We start from the raw sequence: 18,061 nt of genomic DNA, 5'->3' as shown, positions 1-18,061 counted from the left end.
CTCATATCCACGGTCCTCTGCAGCGCGGCGTTTCCAATGTGTTTTTGGGGTATGTATAGAAAAAGGGGGGTGGGGTCTTTAAAGCCATGGTCTTTATAATCTGCAGGGGCCCAAACTGTTCAGAGGAACTCCCTCTCTGTTCGGTATTGTTGAGTCTGTTTTGAGGTCGGACCTTGAAAGCGCCCTGACTGGTAATCAGCAGTTTTTAAGATGATCAAACGGACTCCATTATGACGGAGGACAATAGAGCTGACAGGAGATTGGTGGGGGGGGTGGAATGTTTGGGAGAGGGGGCAGCAAGAAAAGATGACAATAGATTTCCTCTTTCTTTCCCTCCTCACTTGTTCTTTTTTTTCCGTTTTCCCCTCTTTCACCGTTCATCCACCACCGGGCTGTTCGACCAAAATCAAAAGTCTCCGAGGTGCTGGAGCTGTCACTCCGGCTCAGACTGTGCACGCCAAAGTGAAAACACGTCACTTTCAATGTGGATCGTCGGAGCTCAGTGTTCACTCGAGAAAAACACTTTACAGCACAATGCATCCAGATTCAGTTTCTTCAAACTCTCGAGGGTCTCCTCTGTGCAGGAACCAATTAAAACCTGATTATGTGCGTTACAGACGAACTGACTGTTGCAGCCGCTGGTACACGAGAGGGCTGCTGCTAAATTTGTCCAAAATCCAAATGTGACGTCTCCTTGTCTCCTTGTCTCCTTGTCTCCTTGTCTTCCACATTGCACATGTTGAGTCCATATGTCTGCAGCAGTTGTGTATTTTTGGACGTTTGCCATGTGGACGAGCGTCTTAAATGAAAGTTTCTTGTGTGTGTGTTGAAGACCAGTTTTGAGATTTGGTTTTTTTGTTTTTCTGACACTTCTCACACCTCCTTGCTGTTTCTGCACGTTTGTTGTTTGAAGTAATTTGTGCATCTAAGCAACCAACTGCAGATAGAGGTAATCTACTTCCTGTCTGCACCGGTGCACTCATGATCAGTACTTCAGCGTTACAAACATACAAACCCGACCTGAACCAGACCCAGGTAACAGGCTCATGTATCCTGTCGCACGTCGCCGTAAAACTAAAATGTATGAGCGGGGACGTAATCTTAGCTTAGCTTAAAACTTAGCTTAGCTTAAAACTGCATCTTCCTCAAAGTACTTTTTAAATTGTACTTGTAAAAACTTTATGTGTTTGTTTCATCTCTGCACAGACACGTGGATGTTTTACAAAAAAATAGCTCCAACACACAACATGCATTTTTTTTATTTTCTGAAGTTCTCTGCGATCATGTAAAAGTTCAGACTCACGAACTTTTACCCCCCCCATGCCTGTGATGATGCATCATGGGAAGGAAACATTGTTTAAAAAAGGAAAATGTCTCCAACTTGTTTACATGTGAAAAACAGATAATGAGGCTGAAGTGGTTAAAATGTGATTATTGGAGTGGATGTAAACAGAGAGTCAGACCACCTGTTGAACTCCTGATATCCAGAAGACAGGAACTGTTCCAAGAAACACACACACACACACACACACACACTGTACTGAGTGTTCACGCCTCTGTGTTAAGTGTGTTGCTGCATGTGAGGAAAGAGCAGGGGGCAAATTTAACCACTTCCCGCCCGACCAATAGAGCGGAGGGGACCCTCTCTCTCCGGCCAATAGCCGCAGAGGCAAGCTCTGCTCTGGACCAATAGGGTGCTGAGGAGGGAGAGTGCGGCCACGTGAAGCCAAACAGATCCCAGCACTGAGGGAAGAGACAGAAAAAAGAAAGAGAGTAGGGCTTTGCACATATGGAAAAATTGTCATTAAAAAAAAAAAAAAAGAAAAGATGGTCGGTAAAAAGTCAGACAGAAAAAGCAAAGAAATATAAGATTTCAAGAATAATGTTGTGATCGTTAAAATAAGAAATATAGAGCGTCTTGTTCAATAACAAAACATGTTGTACTACCAACTACCACTTTATACCACTTTCAATGTCCAGCTCATGAAAACCAACGTTCATACGTTCACCGTCGATATATTGATTCTACCTCTGATCCCACGTTTGACCGTGAAGGAAAAAACAAAGCCACGCCGTCGAGTCTTGTTTGTTCGTCAAACCAAACGCGTCCGCGTCGACTTCTCCTTCATCTGACAGCTGCACCGGTGACAAATGTTCCCACAGCAAACTGTGAATCACTTTCAAACTAAAAGAACCTTCCCCCCCCCCCCCCCCCCCCCCCCTCCGGACTGACCAGCGTGGACGACCATATGTTCACAGAGGAGGAAGCAGAGACTTTTCAAACACACAGAATAACTTCAGACACTCGTTTAATATCCATGGATGTTTATTCCACCGAGGAACTCGTGTTTTCACTCCTTTGTCAACAACGATACGTAAAAAAACTACAACCCCGCCCCTCCCCGCTGTGTTGTGTGAACGACAAACTCTGCAGCCGACGCTCCGTATTTTACCCAGAGTTCATGTCTGCAGTCGGTTCGTCGCAGCTTCAAAGAGCCTGTTTGGGTCCTCGTCTGTTTTTTGATGTTAAAAAGTGTTTTGATGTTTCGTCGTCAGCAGGTTTCCATCCATTCATTCATTTTCTGCACTGATCATATTCAGGGTCCTGCCTGGGTCTGGGGAATTTCCCAGCATGCACTGAGGCTCCCATTGCATCACAGAACTGAAGCAAACACACACACACACACACACACACACACACATTTTCTAGCTCTGTTGGGATCTTTGTAATTTCTGTACTTTGAGTCAATTCAAACAGAAACTGAACCGTTTCTTTCTCTTCTCACCTTCAAACTTTCAAACCTCAAACGGTTTCTCTAACTACGGCTCTCGGCCCAAACCGGTTCACAGGTCTGATACTGGAGAAGTTCAGATGACTAACAAATTACATTTTACACAGTTAGCTGCCGCTCGGGTTTTTAAAAGTACTGTTCAAGTCAGTGAGTAGATTATCAGATCAGATTTATATTTGTATCCTTGTACGTGTTTGTTAATTCATCATTTCAGTGCAGAAACAGATTCCTCTTCTCTTTCAGTCATTTGTAATTATTCGTCATGAGCTGCAGAGTTACGCCCGATAATGTTTCATTTCATCCCTTCACGCCGTGCTGCCTCTGTTTCAGACACATGTTCACTTCTAAAATCAGTAAGTTTCCGTTTTTTAAAGAGCGACTCCACCAATTTACACAACAGAGTCGGTTTATTAGTCACGCGGGTGGAGGGGGTCTTCTGAATCAGAATCTGCCCTGTGGTTCTGGAGGTTTGTGGAAATGATTCATGGGGACACGGTTTTAACCGAAAGTCAGAGTTTTAAACCGAAGGTGTGAAAGTTGTGGGAGGTTGTGCTGCTGGGAGCGGCTGCAGAGACAGATATCAGAGTAGATCTTACACTTGCCCACAATCCAGTGCTTTTAGAATGTTTATCACTTTCTTCTTTTCTGTTTTTATGCATTCTTTTTAATTTAAGTTGACTTATATTTCTTTTTTTTAAATGTAATTTTAACATGTTCTTATGTCACTTAAAATCTGTTCTTTTATATAAATGTATATATATTTATATATACGTATATATATATATAGGATCAATCAGGTGAGAGCTGATGATTGATCCTCAGGTTTAAAAGGCAGCGGGCGAGCTGCCTGGAGAGGAGACACTCAGAGACACACAAGGACTGAGACGGACAGGGACAGAGCTGAAAAGCCAGTCGCCTCTGAGTTTGTATTCAAGAGAGTTTTGTTCTGATTGAGTAAAGAAAGGTGAAATGCTGAAGTCCGAGTGGTTTGTCTCTGGCTGCTGTGGTGAGAGCCTCGGTGCACGGTCAGCTGCCAGAGCTGCACTTTAATAAATGTAGAAGGACGGGACGCGGACCAGGAGAGAACTCACTGAATTTAGAAGTCTGGATCTGGACAAAGGGACGAATCCACGGATTTTGTTTTACATTATTTCCCCAGGGAAGAATTTACAGATCTGGATGAAGCATGTGCAGAGAACTGGTGTCTACAAGTTTGCTGCAGCTTGATTGAAGCTCAGGGGACTGTTGGACCAGGGCGGACGAACCGTCTCCATGCTGAGTCTAACTCTAGTCTTCGTTCCGTCACTATCGACTCTCTGCACCACTCAGTTTACAGACAGCAGCAGGAAAATGACTTATTCCTCCTAAGTTTGTTCTAAATGTCAGCGAATGTTCAAAGTGACAGATCATTTAGATGAAGGTAAATGATGCTGAATGCCCCAAAAAACCCACTTCAGACGTGGCTCAACCTTCTGCTGCGGGCCATCAATCAGTCTGCTGCAGGCGGGGGTGCGGGGGTGGGGGGGGCTTTTCCACGTTGCTCAGTGGTCCCTCGGCAGAGACGGGTCGCACAGCCGATTGTTCATTCTCTCCATCGTTCAGCAGTGAAGCTCGGAGCCTGAAGACACACAAGCGTGTGGTTTTCTTCACTCAGTCAGTGGTTGGATGGAAAATACATCAGGGGAACTTTCTCTGCCTCTGTGCACCGACAGCGTTCATCGAGAGTGTGTGATGAAGCATAGAGACATAGGTGTGTGTGTGCGCTCACTCACTCACTCACACACACACACACACACACACACACACACACACACACACACACTCACACACACACACACACTCACAAACACACACACACTCACACACACACACACACACACACACACACACTCACACACACACACACACACACTCACACACACACACACACACTCACACACTCACACTCACACACCACAAGCTTGGTCAGTAGTTCACCTTCAGACATTTAGTTGTGGTTCATTTTTTCTAAGGGCTTTTTAGCGCCAAAATACTGTAATCTCATTGGTCCAGGTAATCTAATGTGGGCGGATCCAAAAACAGCAAACTAGCAGACTGATTGACCACCAAAACTGTCGCCGGTTCGATTCCTGGCACCGGCGGTTAAGTGTTTTCTAGTACACAGAAAATAAACCATTCAGGGAACCAACAAGTGTGTGTGTGTGTGTGTTTGTGTGTGTGTGTGCACAGGAGTTCAGAATCAACACAATTTACCAACAATGACTCACAAACTTTAATTGAGATAAAACCTCTTCCTCTTTAAACAGCCTCACTTCTTCTGTGTAACTTTAAAGCTCCTGGAACACGTGAAAATCAATTTCATCAAAACTCCATTTCTCCATGACGACGTGTTTATCGTACTTTTCCTTCTGCAGAGTTTGACACAAGGTCTGTTTTCAAATTCACCCGCTGAAGATTCACCGTCGCTCCGGTCATTTTCCGAAGCGTCTCCTGCCAGCCCTCTGGAGAAATGTCTGGAAAGTGGAGTTGTGGACGTGTTGATGACGTTTCTACATCGAGTGGATGGACGCAAAACCGGGAGACTACAAAAACCTCCGGATGAGAAGATGCCGATGAAGACGTCAAGTTGGAAAGACAAGTGAGACTCAAGAGCTTTTGGTCGACGCGAACAAACTCCAGACCCAGAAAACAGCTTTTCACTGACAGTTCTGCTTCTTCTTCTTCTTCACTCATGTAAATGTAATGTGGAGAATTTGCGTTTGATCAAATTATTAAAACCCAGAGGACCTGGGCTCAGGTGGCGTTGGAAGAGTTTGGTGAAAACGATGAAGGACTGAATGTGTGTGTGTCTGTGTGTGTGTGTGTGTGTCTGTGTGTGTGTGTGTGATCCGCTGGGTGCAGCGTTAGTGACGTGACCTTGAAGGTGAAGGAAGAGGACTGGGGGGGGGGGGGGGGGTCAATAGGGCTCCAACTGTAATTCTCTCCCACATATGGCATCACTAACTAACGTGGTCACACGTGAGTGACAGGAACGAGCGCAGACAGAAGAACAACAGATTTCATTTGTGCATTAAGAAGCTCAGCTCTGGTTCTATAAAGAGATTTAAAAAACACACAATACAGTAAATCAGCAATAAATCCCGTGAAGTCAGCGGAGATTTTCGTCTTCGTCCCTTTTATCTGCTGCAGGTTTAATATTCAACAGATGCATTAATACAATGTCTGAGCTGGAAATGCACTTCCACGGTCATCCAACTGGATTTAAACCGCATTTGCTCGGATTATATATTTATTCCCTCTTTGTAAAATGATAATCACCCTCCTGTGTTGTGCCATACGTGAGCAGATGGGGGGGGGGGGGGGGTTCCTGTCACAACAGAAACAGCTGGTGGTTTGAATAAAGTCTAGAAAGTTTTATTTATAAAACAATAAAAGCGGAATAAAGCCTTTAAATCCACGTTAAATGAATCCTGTGCGTCTTTTGTTTTCGGCCGGATGTTGTTTTGTATCGTGAAACCGTTTCTGTTGCTGTTTTTAGGGAAAATCTTTTTTTTTAAAACAGCTCGTTCACAGATGGTTCGCTCGCTGCAACGATGGAAACTCAACCTCACCTGCAGTGGACACACACACACACACACACACACACACACACACACACACACACACACACACACACACACACACACACATTGTTGGGACTGAATGCTCTGCAGGGGGTTAAATACTTCCTCTCTCGCCCCCCCACACACAAGCCCCTTCTACTCAGCCTGTCCAAGGCAGGATGGTACTTTATTCCGTTTTGCCGTTCTGGATGAAACCTTGAAACGTGGAACAGAGGGGGTCATTGTTGTTCCGCCTTTAGGCCAACAGCGGACGTAGAGAACCAGAACAATGTCTGTGCAAAAAGGAAACGTCGGACCGGCGGGGACAGGACTCCAGCCTTGTTGGGACACACGTCACGCCACTGAACTGGCGCCATCTCAAGTCAGCTGTTGTGCTCGATGGGTTTGGTCACTGCGCTCGCCAACCGTGTCCACGTGACGTGTTTTCCTTTAAACAAACTCTCCAAAACAAAAGGTGAGGGGAAAAAAAAGGTAAAGCGGAGGAAACCGAACAGAGCAGTTTGGGCGTTTCGGGCTTGTGCTCGCTTGAACCCGACGCAGAGCGTTTTTCCCGAGTTTCCTGCAGAACACAGATAATTAACGAGGGGTCACAGAGACGGACCTGCTCACACACTCATGCCGAGTCCAAAAGGTTGGGAGGTAACCTCTGCACCAGCAGAAGTTATTTCTGGGACTCAAGGACAAGAACGACAAGCACCGACTGAGCTTGAGTTTACGTCCACCCAACTACATTTTAATCTGGAGTCAAACCCGTGGCGCTTCGTTTTCGCTCGCCCGTCCACACAACTGCTGAGAGTCAAAAGTTTGGAAAAGCTGCTGGTTCCATTTTAAGTGTTAAAACTCAGAATGCAAATTATGGACTAAAATTAGTCAAAGGTCTTTTTAACAGAACAAAGGTTTGCATCATGGGATCAATCATCTTTCTTTATGACTCAGAACAAACTTTCATTTTCTTCTCTAACGCCCTCTTCACTTGGAAACACCACCGGCCTCGACTCACCTCAGTAACCAGACTTATTGTGTGTGGTTTTTTTTAGACTGAAGTTTCAACTGATTGTTTCCTTTTCATTATTTAACCAGAAACAATCAAACCAATACGTTTTATGCCAACGTCCCACTGAACTGAAACCGCTGCAAACGTGGGAAACTCCATTATCGTTATGATGTCTCACACGTCTCAGAGGACGTGATATCAAAATTGTGCTTTTTTTTTTTTTTCTGGGCCAAAAAAAAAACTATACAAACATTTTTGGGGATGTTTCTTTGTCGTAGCGTTTTTTAAATATCTCGCTGACTCACTCCTTCATTCAGTTACAAAGTGAAAATATAAAAGAGAAACAGAAGAGAATAGAAGTTTTTAAACAGTAAAAAGGTTTTAAATTCACAGACAAAAGTTATTTTATCTGTTTCCTCGGTGCAAATATAAAGAGCAGCTCACGTATGTGCTTGTATTTGATTAAAAATAGTGTATTGTCATGTCTTATATGATATTTACTAGAAAACATTACATTTATAATTAAATTGTTTGATGGATTCCATGTGACAGAAGATAAAAACAAATGTTTGGTATTAAAAACATAAAAAGACGTTTTAAAAGTGAAGAGAATAAAAAAGCGTCACGGGTTCGGTTCCTGTTTTCTCACTCGAATGTTTCTCATAAATAAAGATAGTATTTCCACCGATACCTGATGTAAAGAAGAGTGCACACATCAGATGAAGGTTTTATTTATAGCATCATTTCTGTAGATTCAGCATCTATTCTTCAGAAGGTCGTGATTGGGCAGATTAACAGTAAAAACAATGATGTTGGGGGTGTGAGGGGATTTTTGGTGCTGTGACAGAGACTGTGTGGGATCAACGAAGCGAACAACACAACCACCGGGTTCTGCAAAACACCCACAGCCTCATCTGCATGTGTACAATGGGTCAGAGTCGTAGTTGTTTTTACTGAAGCAACATTTTTCCCAGCAGATTCAGTTTTATTCCCTTTTTTTTTTTTTTTTGCACCGATTCTCAGTCATCGCAAAAACCCTCTGTCTTAAATGTGAGAACTAATTGATCGGATGCTCGTTCAACAGTAATTACAAACTCTGAGTCAAAATGAAGCTTCCCGACAGCTGCAATTAGACGTTACGAGACGAAAGAGAAAAATGCACCTGTGTCCTACTCTGAAAGTCTTCAACCTTTGAGAGAGACTGAAATAAAAAGAGGAGGTGAGAGAGAGAGAGAGGCGTTAAAACAGGAAACCACGCAGGAAACAAGCTACCTGTGTGAGAGTGAAGGTGTCAGGGGACGTGGACAGAGAACAAGACAGAAACTAGAGTAGAACCATGTCCTGTCTTTTCTCCTGACTCTGTCTCACAGTATTTCTTACACAGTTGTGCAGATGATCTGTTCTTTCCCCTGAAAACTCAAGTCCTCACTTTATATTCTTAACTGCTTCGATGGGAGATGCTCAAATGAAAACTCAAGTTATTCGAATGTGCTCCTCGGGTCCAGACTCTCCCTGCGTCTCCACATGTGAAGAAGGAGATTCTCTAATAAAGCTCTGGAATCTCGTTTTTTTTTTCCAAGTTGACGTTTTCGTTGGCATTTTAATGTGAATGGATTTATTTATATTTTTCCACATTTGCACCGACCGCGCACGAGACACGTCACCGACTCGCTCACTGTGGATTTTTTTTAAAATGTTTCCTTCAGTCTGACATTGTCCTCATCCATCCACGAAATTCCTCGACTTGTGTGAATGTGTGGAAGCGGAACGAGCCTCATCGGTCCTGTATTTATCTGTGAGGCACTTTTTGAATCTTGAGCTCTGTGGCTTGTTCTCGTGTTTTTTTTTTTTTTGCACCACAAACATTCGACCACACCACTAAAGCGAAGTAGATACGATCTTTCCCCTGAGGCTGTTTCCACGAAGACGCTCGGTGTTTGTCGGCCTGCGATGTCTGACCTGCTGAGCGTCTCCACTCACCTGTAAACCTGCACGTACCCGAACACACGATAACGCAACTGGGATGTTTAGATATTAAAACAGATGCACAACAGCATTAAACCTGCAGTGATGTGTGTGTGTGTGTGTGTGTGCGTCCTCATCTAACCTCTTTATCTGATGCGCATTAACCAAATATAAATGCACGTTTCCACGAAGCCGTCTTTACTATTTGGTGACTCATTCCTCTGAAACACTTTTAACTGACTCTGCTGCGGCGGCTTTCACAAAGCGCGGCGGCTCAGTCATTCAGAAAACATCATGAAACGCTCTCCACTCAGAGTCGCTGCGAGAGCTGTGACCTGAAAGTAGGCAACACATTGGTAGAAGGTTTCGGTCGACCTGCATCTCGGTGCATGTTTCAATCCAATCAAGCTGCTGCAGCTCCGCCCGGCTCAGCTGATCGTAACATGATCCAAATACGACATCGTGATCGTTTTTTAATGAGCAGATTCAGTCCATGAAAACGATGAGGAAAGAACGATCTAATGAAAACAATGAAAGAGGACAATAAAAGAAGAATGGCTCATTGTGACGGAAGTGGAATTGGCCGACAGCTCGAGCGTAAACTGTTGATATTGTTTTATTTCATGTCTGGTTTTGTTGTTTTCTGTTTCTCTGACTTTACTTTTTTTTTTTGTTTTTTATTGCCTACAAATCCCATTAGAGTCCAAACCACCGAAACATCTTGCAGTCTTGTTTCCTGTGGGACAGAAGATCGTTAGTTTGGAGTAAAGTCTGCGTTGTTCAATCAGGGGTCAGTCACCCCCCTCCCCCGCCCCGATGATTTAATACGAACTGTTCACGACGATAAAAGTCAAAATGTTCAGAAACACATCAGAGCCTCCATCTTGTGACTGTTTCACATTCAAAACTGAATATTTCTTGGATATTTTAACGTCCATGCAAATAATATATGCAAATAAGATCAAAGTTATTCTACACAGCTTAACGATATGATTGGTGAATTCACTAATTATAATATAATTAACTAATTAGATGGAGATAGAATAAAATGGAAAGCCTTCGTGTTAAAGAGCGAGAATCAAAGTTAGGTGCAAGAATAAGTTCACACACACACACTGCAGTGAAATGACAGCGACCAGAACTTCTCTAAAAACAGCTTTAAGATAAATAAATGAGCCTTTTAAAGCTTAAATCCTTCTGTTGTTTTAGGAACATACAGGTGAATCTTGTTGTCAGAGCATCATGGGAGTTGTAGTTCTCTGCAGTTTAGGTTTGAACCTGAAGGTGTCAACGACCTTTAACGTCTAACGATGATAAACCTGAACGTGTCGGATGATAATAAAGACGAGGTGATGAGCCGGTGAACCGCAGCAGTGACAGTACAGTCGGTTCATTTGAAGAAGTTCTTCACAGCCAGTGTTTTTATTCGGCCATAAATTCCCACGAGAACGGGTTAATGGCGACTTTCTTTAGTTTCTTTTTATTGTGGGAGCGAAGCAGCTGCTGAAGGTCTTTGTGTGCTTGAGTCATTAAGTCTCTCAGAATGAGCAGAGTGGACTCAGACAGAGTTTAATCATTGACAGAGTCTGAGCGAGAGCGAGAGGACGTTTTGCTCCGAGGTGGTCTCTGCACGTCAACCCTCAGCCAATCACATTCCTCTGTGAGCGGGGGCTCAACGGCCGATTGGCTGGTCGATCGTTTGAATTCAAACGTGGAACACATTCTCCAGCGAAGGTCTTTAAACAAATGTGTCCACATGCAGAGAAATGAAGGAAGAGTCTTTTCCAGCTCTTCATTATTTTCTCTTCTAGATTTTCACCTCTTCCTCTCGAACATCTTCTTTTTTTTTTCAACCTTGCTCTCTAAAAAAAACCTACTCTGCGGAGGAGTGTTGTGTTTTCTGTTTAAAGTCGTGGGTGGGTAAAATCCCCTTCAGACTGTCGTTGAGCTGAATTGCTCTGCAAACAAAATAGATGTGGCTGTAACCAATGATCGTCAGGTAACACAGTCAGAACCACCACTGAATGCAGGGCGGCGTGATGTGTCTGCCCAGACCTGCACCGAAGACTAATTATTCCAACTGCAGCAACACATTACGAAACCGTGTCCGTCCTCCACCTGAGGAGGAGCTGGATGCTGCAGCTCAACCCTCTTACACAAACAATGGGTTTGTGTAATAGAGAAGTTTTATAATCTTTCAAATCCACAGAGATGTGGGACAGTTTACAACTTGATTTGTTCTGACGTCCACAGATTTACATTCGCACACAACAGAGATAGAAAACATGGGAATGTCAAATAAAACAATCCACAGTGTTCGACATGAGAGGGCAATATCTTTTACTTTCATTATTATACATTTATTTATAAGTTCTGAGCTGAACTCCGCAGATCCTCTGTATTTTCTCTGGAGGGTGAGACTTCCTCCGTCTGACCTGCTGGTATAAAGACGGTAGAGATCCTGGAGAGGTCGATGTGAGAACAGAGCAGGGGATCCCCCGATAATAAAATTAAAAAATCTAATATCTCCTGGTGAAAAAAGTGATGAAATGTATATGTATATGTCTCTTTTAGTCCCTGTATAGTTTATTTGCGTTGATAAGTACGATGATTATCGATATCGTCAGCAGGAAAACGAACCTGATTTCCACTCAACTTGCTGAAAGGACGTGTCCTGGAAAGAACCAACCTGTTAAATGTCGGAGCGCATGTTGATTAAAAGATGGATGCAGGAGTTTTTTTCCACTTTCTCTGGATTAGTCGGCCTCGGTGGAGGTAATTGCATGTTTTTCCAGGAGCTGGCTGCAGCTCAGAGCCACAGATTTCTTTTTAAAAACCAGCTCCTGCAGGCTCTTCGCTTCACGTTCGCTGAGATCCTGGTCACATTATGTCTCCAATGACCGAAACATAGGACATGAAGGACAAGAAGTCCATTTGCGTAGAAACATCCACAGAAACACTTTTGAAGTCGAGAAAACGTTTCGTCCGTTGAGAGACACACATTCATGGGGCGGGCGGGCCGAGTCGTGGTGTTGACAGGGATTTGTGAGCAGATTGTGAACAAGTTTAACACAACAGAGGTCAGCGTGAGCAAAGCGCAAATCCCAACTGCCAGCGGCCCACGCCGCCGCTCAGCGCCGGCAGCAGCAGAGCGGCGGCTCACAGGATGAAGAGCTGCCCCGACAGGAATGTTTCCTCTGGCTTCCTCGTAGCTCAGATGAAAAAAATAACACGACGGTGGTCGCCTCAGGTTCGTTTCCACTTACATGCAAATTCCATTCAAATGTTGATCCTCTGGTTACGGTACATTTGAATAACTTCCTGAGCAGTTCCACGAAGTCTCGGAGTGTATTTTTATCTGGAAGTCACTGAACAGAACATGTGTTGAGAAATATCACGGAGACGTTACTGTAGGATTTCTGTAAGGAGCCGGGATTCTCTACAAAACTACTCTTATTTATTGTTTTTCAGAATTTGAGTGTGTTAACACCGAGGCTACGTTCACACAACTGAACACATCATTGCACCTGTCGTCCACACATCTTGACCACAGGCAGCCAAAATGGTTGGTCACCGAAACGCAAAGCATCCTGGGATAGGTTGGCCCGAGAAGGCTCCTCCCCTTTGAGCTTTAAACATCAAGTATTAAACGTCAACTTTGAGATTTCATTAAAATCTTTTCCTACATAAACGTGATTTACACCACCGGACTTTATTATGTTGGATTTTCTTTTATTCAATTATTCAAATATTATCTCGATTTCTTTGATTTCTTTTAAAACCCAAAATCGGAACATAATATGTGGGTTATTTCATTTTATCGTTTTATAATTTGTTTTGTTTGAATGTTTTTCGTCGTCCAGCTGTTCTCAGGATCTCTCCCCCTAAAATCTCTACATTTCAAAGTGCTCTGCTGACGACCCGGTCACGCCCTGAGGGAAAGTTTGCAGAAATGCAAATCTGGAGAATGTGAGATCTGTTATCTCTGAGGAATTACAGGCTGCAGGTTTACTGTCGATAACAGAAACTGGAAGTTTACGGAAAAAGAAAAAAGAAAACGCATCTGGAGGCAAAAAGGTCACGTTAGTGGAAAGTTTCACACTTTGACCCATTTGTTTCCCACTCTGATCGTTTTTCAGAAAACACCTTGTGAGGAGCAGCTGAGCCGTGATTTCCAGATATTCAAAGTGTCGACAGGAAGGTTTCAGAGGGCGAAGTGGGTGTGAAGAGGCAGAGGCTCAAACACGTAGTTTCACAACCGCAAAGAGGGGAGAAAGAGAAAACAAATACAACTCAAGAGTATAACAGTTAATATTGGTGTCTTAAGAATGTTGTTGTTGTTGTTAAACTAATCATTGAGATATTAAATCATTTTCAGGCTGTGACACAGTTCAGAGGCGTCAGTAAAGACACTGAAGGTGTTTCCTCCCTCAAGCTGGACCAGAACTAACTCCAGGTGACAAACAGATCATTAAATCAAATACAGAATAAAGGACAAAGTCAATCAGTGAGTTTTTGTCTTACGTTACTTAAATCTTGTCGAGGATTTTTCCTGGTTTTTCCAGGTTGTTGAAACCCAAATATTTCAAATCAGGGAGTCGGGTCGTTGATAAGTTTTGCTGCATGTCTCACTTGTACTAGTACTGTTCATAGCTGCCTCTGAACACTGGGGAGTATTTCTTTCACATATGAAGAAAGCAGCAGAAGATTGTTGAGGACAGACGTGTCCACAGAAACAGGAAAGTGTTCAGGTGAGCAGTGACGCCTGACATCAACACCGGCGTCGGATCTTATCGCCGATCTTGTCGTCTTTCCAATTTGGCGTCTTGTTCTGGATATCTGTGTTCTTCGCGTCAGACACATCCTCCTCGTCATGCCCGGAGAATGTTCCTGCTGTATTCTCACATCGGCTCACACATGAAGGGCTGGAACAGATCTGGAAAAAACGTCTGGAGCAACCGTGACTCCCACGTTTGCATCCTCACATACAGCCTCTCTGGAGGATTTCAGGAAACTTTCTAAACTTGGGAAACAAACTAACTGCAACGTCTCGGTGCTTGGGTGAAGCGAAACGTGGGTCACTGACTTGTGCCATCAGTGGAGGAGACAGTGGAGACTTTAAAGCAGCTGCAGACGCAGGCCGTGCAGCTGCCTGTGGTTCAGTCCGTCACACAGTGCACTGCCACACAGCAGCAGGTTATATAACATCACACACTATTTCTAGGAACACACAGAACACGCTTCCTTACTACTGAGGCCGCTGACTCCTCCAGCCTCTTTCCAGGGAATGTGTGTTTGTGCGTGTATGTGTGTGTGTCTGTGTGCAGCCTCTGATTTCTTTTTTCCACAGCAAAACCCTCAACCCCTGGGAGAACGAAGACAGCTGCACAAGTTGGAGAAAGAAGAATAGATAGAGGTGAACTCGGCGGACCTCTGCAGCCCGCACCTCCTCTTGTAGAGGCAACATTAGCTGCCGTGATCGTTGGAGGAGTGTGGACGTCCGTATGAACAGATGAGGACGTCTGACCCGGCAGACTGAGCGCTTTGCACACGCTCCGGTTGCAACATGCTGGAATGGAAAGTGGGATCAGGTACGAATGTGTGGAACGCAGGCCTGACGCAGACCCTCACTTGAGCAAGAATGAAACCGAGGGCCTGTACGTGAATGTGGAAAGTTTGGTTAATACTTAGCAACAGTGATGTGTTTTAAAACTCACAGCGGGTTATGCAGAGGACGTTGCATTGTGGGTAATGTAGGTATCGGCTCGGGGGAGGAGTATGTGTCATAAAGAGAAACATTCGAAACATCTCTGCTGCACCAGTTTTGAACCAACATGTTAAATCCTATTCACTGTAAATCACTCCGAGGAGTCAAGTCGCCTGATTTTTTTTCTTCGCAGGAGCAGATCTGGAATCTCTCGTTTCAGGCCTCACAAGCTCCGCCCTGTTACCTGCGTGTGGTCGTTAAGCTGTCGTTGACACACCTTTCTGTTTCTGATGTCGGCTACAGGAGCAGTAAATAGTGATCTAATCACAGGCCACAAATACTCGCTGCTGATCATAGTGATTGTGATCGTTCAACTTTCTGTGAAACCACTTTCTCTTAAGTTCACTTGTTGTGGAACAGAAACGTTCGACTTCTCCGCGGCAGGAGATGAGTCAGGTTTCACTGATGTGCTGTTGGAGTTGTTTTGACCAGTGAGTGTGTTGTTGACCGTGTGAGTCCATCGTGACAGAAAATCCTCCCTGATGCCTTCGGCTCGTGTTCCCTCGTCAGGAATTTATCTCCCCTGAAGCCGCAAACACTCGAGCCGAGCTGTCGGACACTTCGAGTGGGATTCACAAACACTTTCAGAGCCGACTGAATCTGAACGACTCGCAATAAACAGACTAATAAACTTGTCTGTCTCGGAACATTAAGTCGTAATGAAAGAATGTATTGTCAAGTAGGAACCATTACCCACTCCTCCCCCGCCCTGAAGTAGAGTTTGATATGTGTCGCACTTAATAAAGTTACACAGTCCTTCAGCGAAGAACCAAAACAACAATAAAAATGAAAGGAAATCAATCATGTAGAGTTGAAAGCAGTTTTAAGAACGTTATAAAAAGGGATTTAACAGCAGTCACATTGTTGAAACGTGTTTTGCAAGTAGCAGTCTCCTATCAATGTGTCTGAAGATTAAGATTAAGATTAGGATTAATTAAGATTCCTCTTTATGGAACTCGTCAAAGTTGCGATGAGAAGAACTTACATGAACCGCCTCGTGCTCGAGTCGTGTTCGGACAGACACAAAGTTGGTTTTGGGTCGGACTCGGTTCTCACAGGCTCAGATGGGACAGAAAAACTCGGGCTTAGCGCTGACGTATCTTGAAAAAAAGGCATCTCACAAAAAAAGTGTTTTTGTTTTTGCGTGTTCCTGCTCAGGGTGAAAACTCCAACGCACAGGAAGCCGGCGCAGCGAGGCCCGAACCTGTGCTGCACGATCACCTTCTGATGAACCGGTGAGGATCCAGCAGCAGCGTTTGGGACCAGGTGAAGCCTGAGTGATACCCCGTAGAGAAGAAAGTTAAGAAGAAAGTTAAGGCCTGGACGAGCCTGAGTAAATCCTGGAGGGTCTGAATAAATGAGACTGGACAAACTTATTTAGTTTGGTTTAGTTTAATACCCAGAAAAATTAATTTTTGGGCCGACAGTCGCGTTCCACTGATGTGAAGCATCGGCCTCGTCTCCGAACATCACACGGCAGGAGGGTTCAAACCTGGTCAACGTTTATTACCGAGAGAAGAGGAACTGCACTTTATTAGATTTTAAACCACACATCTACTCCCTGGATTATTATTTATCAAGTCCACACACACACACACACACACACAGAGATGGAGAGACACGCTTACAATTTGGCATCTGCTCCGCAAACTCCTCACACTTGAGATTTCTGTTTGGATGGGCTCGTAGCCAGAGGACACACACACACACACACACACACACTGTGACCTGTTGCTCAATGGGCTTTGACCGGAAAGCCTCTGAGCTCAGCAGAAGGAAACATGAACCCTCAACCCCAGAAGGAATGAATAGACTATTTCAGAAATTAAATTTGAATAAAAAAAGAGAGGAGTAGAAGGAGAGGAGAGAGGGAAAGGACGAGATATTAGGAGACAAATCAAGGAAACACAGAGAAAGACATCGAACAAAAGAAGAGATAAAAATCTTTGGAGGATAATAAAATACAAGATGAAGGGGAGGAGGAGTTTTACAAAGAGAAAACAGCAAAACACTCAAAAGAGAAAAGCGAGTGAGAGTCTTTTCTGTACATATCCGTTTAAAACATCTCCGTTAAGTTTCCAAGAACTGGTGTATTCACCCTGGAAGTCATTGAACCACCCACCCAGTGAATGTGCTCATGTATGTGCTTGTATGTGTGTGTGCATACGTGTCAGCTTAGCAAAAAAACGACGTGCTTGAGTTCCTCGATGACAAAACACGGCCGTCAGTCAGGGGTCAGAGGGTCAGGGGTCGGAGGCTGCAGAGGAGAAAAGTCCCCGTCTCATTAGTGACCTCGTCGGGGAGAGGAAGGTTTGAGAGGAGGAGGAGGAGGAGGAGGAGGAGGAGGAGGAGGAAGAGGAGGAAGAGGAGGGGGAAATCCTGGGTGAAGACTCTGAGCTTCTCTAAAACACAGACAGTTGATGTGAAAGACGCTGGGTGTGACGGGACAGACGTGTGACGGCCTGTGTCAGGAACTGAACGTCTCTCTGCAGGCGTGGGCACAAAACTGAGAATTACAGTATTTACAGATTATAATCAACACTTCTGCTTATCGGTTTTAAAAACACAAGACTTCTGCTACTTCACGTCTGGCGTCCACATATTCAAAGTCGGAGGACCTGCTCTGATGACCTCACAGATGTTTTCCTCACAGTCTGTACGGGGCGACGTCCACCGCGGCCACAACATCAGCTCCTTCATGTGCACAGCAAACAAACCCAAAGTAAAGATGGAGAGTTCAGCTCGATGAACTGGAACAGCTCAGACCCTGGAGTCACCGGCACACACACACACACACACACACACACACACACACACACACACACACACACACACACACACACTCACGTCACACTTCAGTGGGTATTAATCACAGACACTCAAATATACAAACATTTTTCCTGGGATCGTCCTATGGGGC

At 44.3% G+C, this 18,061-nt stretch overlaps 1 long non-coding RNA gene across 1 annotated transcript; it reads left to right on the top strand.

Moving 5' to 3' along the window:
• The first annotated feature begins 6,522 nt into the window (after nt 1-6,522).
• LOC138411378 (uncharacterized) lies at nt 6,523-16,514 on the top strand. Its single transcript, XR_011244015.1, has 2 exons — nt 6,523-14,965; nt 16,300-16,514. It is a non-coding gene; the product is annotated as an uncharacterized lncRNA (long non-coding RNA).
• The last annotated feature ends 1,547 nt before the right edge of the window (nt 16,515-18,061 follow it).

The sequence above is a fragment of the Paralichthys olivaceus genome, chromosome 2, assembly GCF_024713975.1.
Source record: "Paralichthys olivaceus isolate ysfri-2021 chromosome 2, ASM2471397v2, whole genome shotgun sequence".
Taxonomy (NCBI): domain Eukaryota; kingdom Metazoa; phylum Chordata; class Actinopteri; order Pleuronectiformes; family Paralichthyidae; genus Paralichthys; species Paralichthys olivaceus.
Note: the sequence above shows the minus strand (reverse complement) of the source record. Positions and strands in the feature narration are given on the sequence as shown.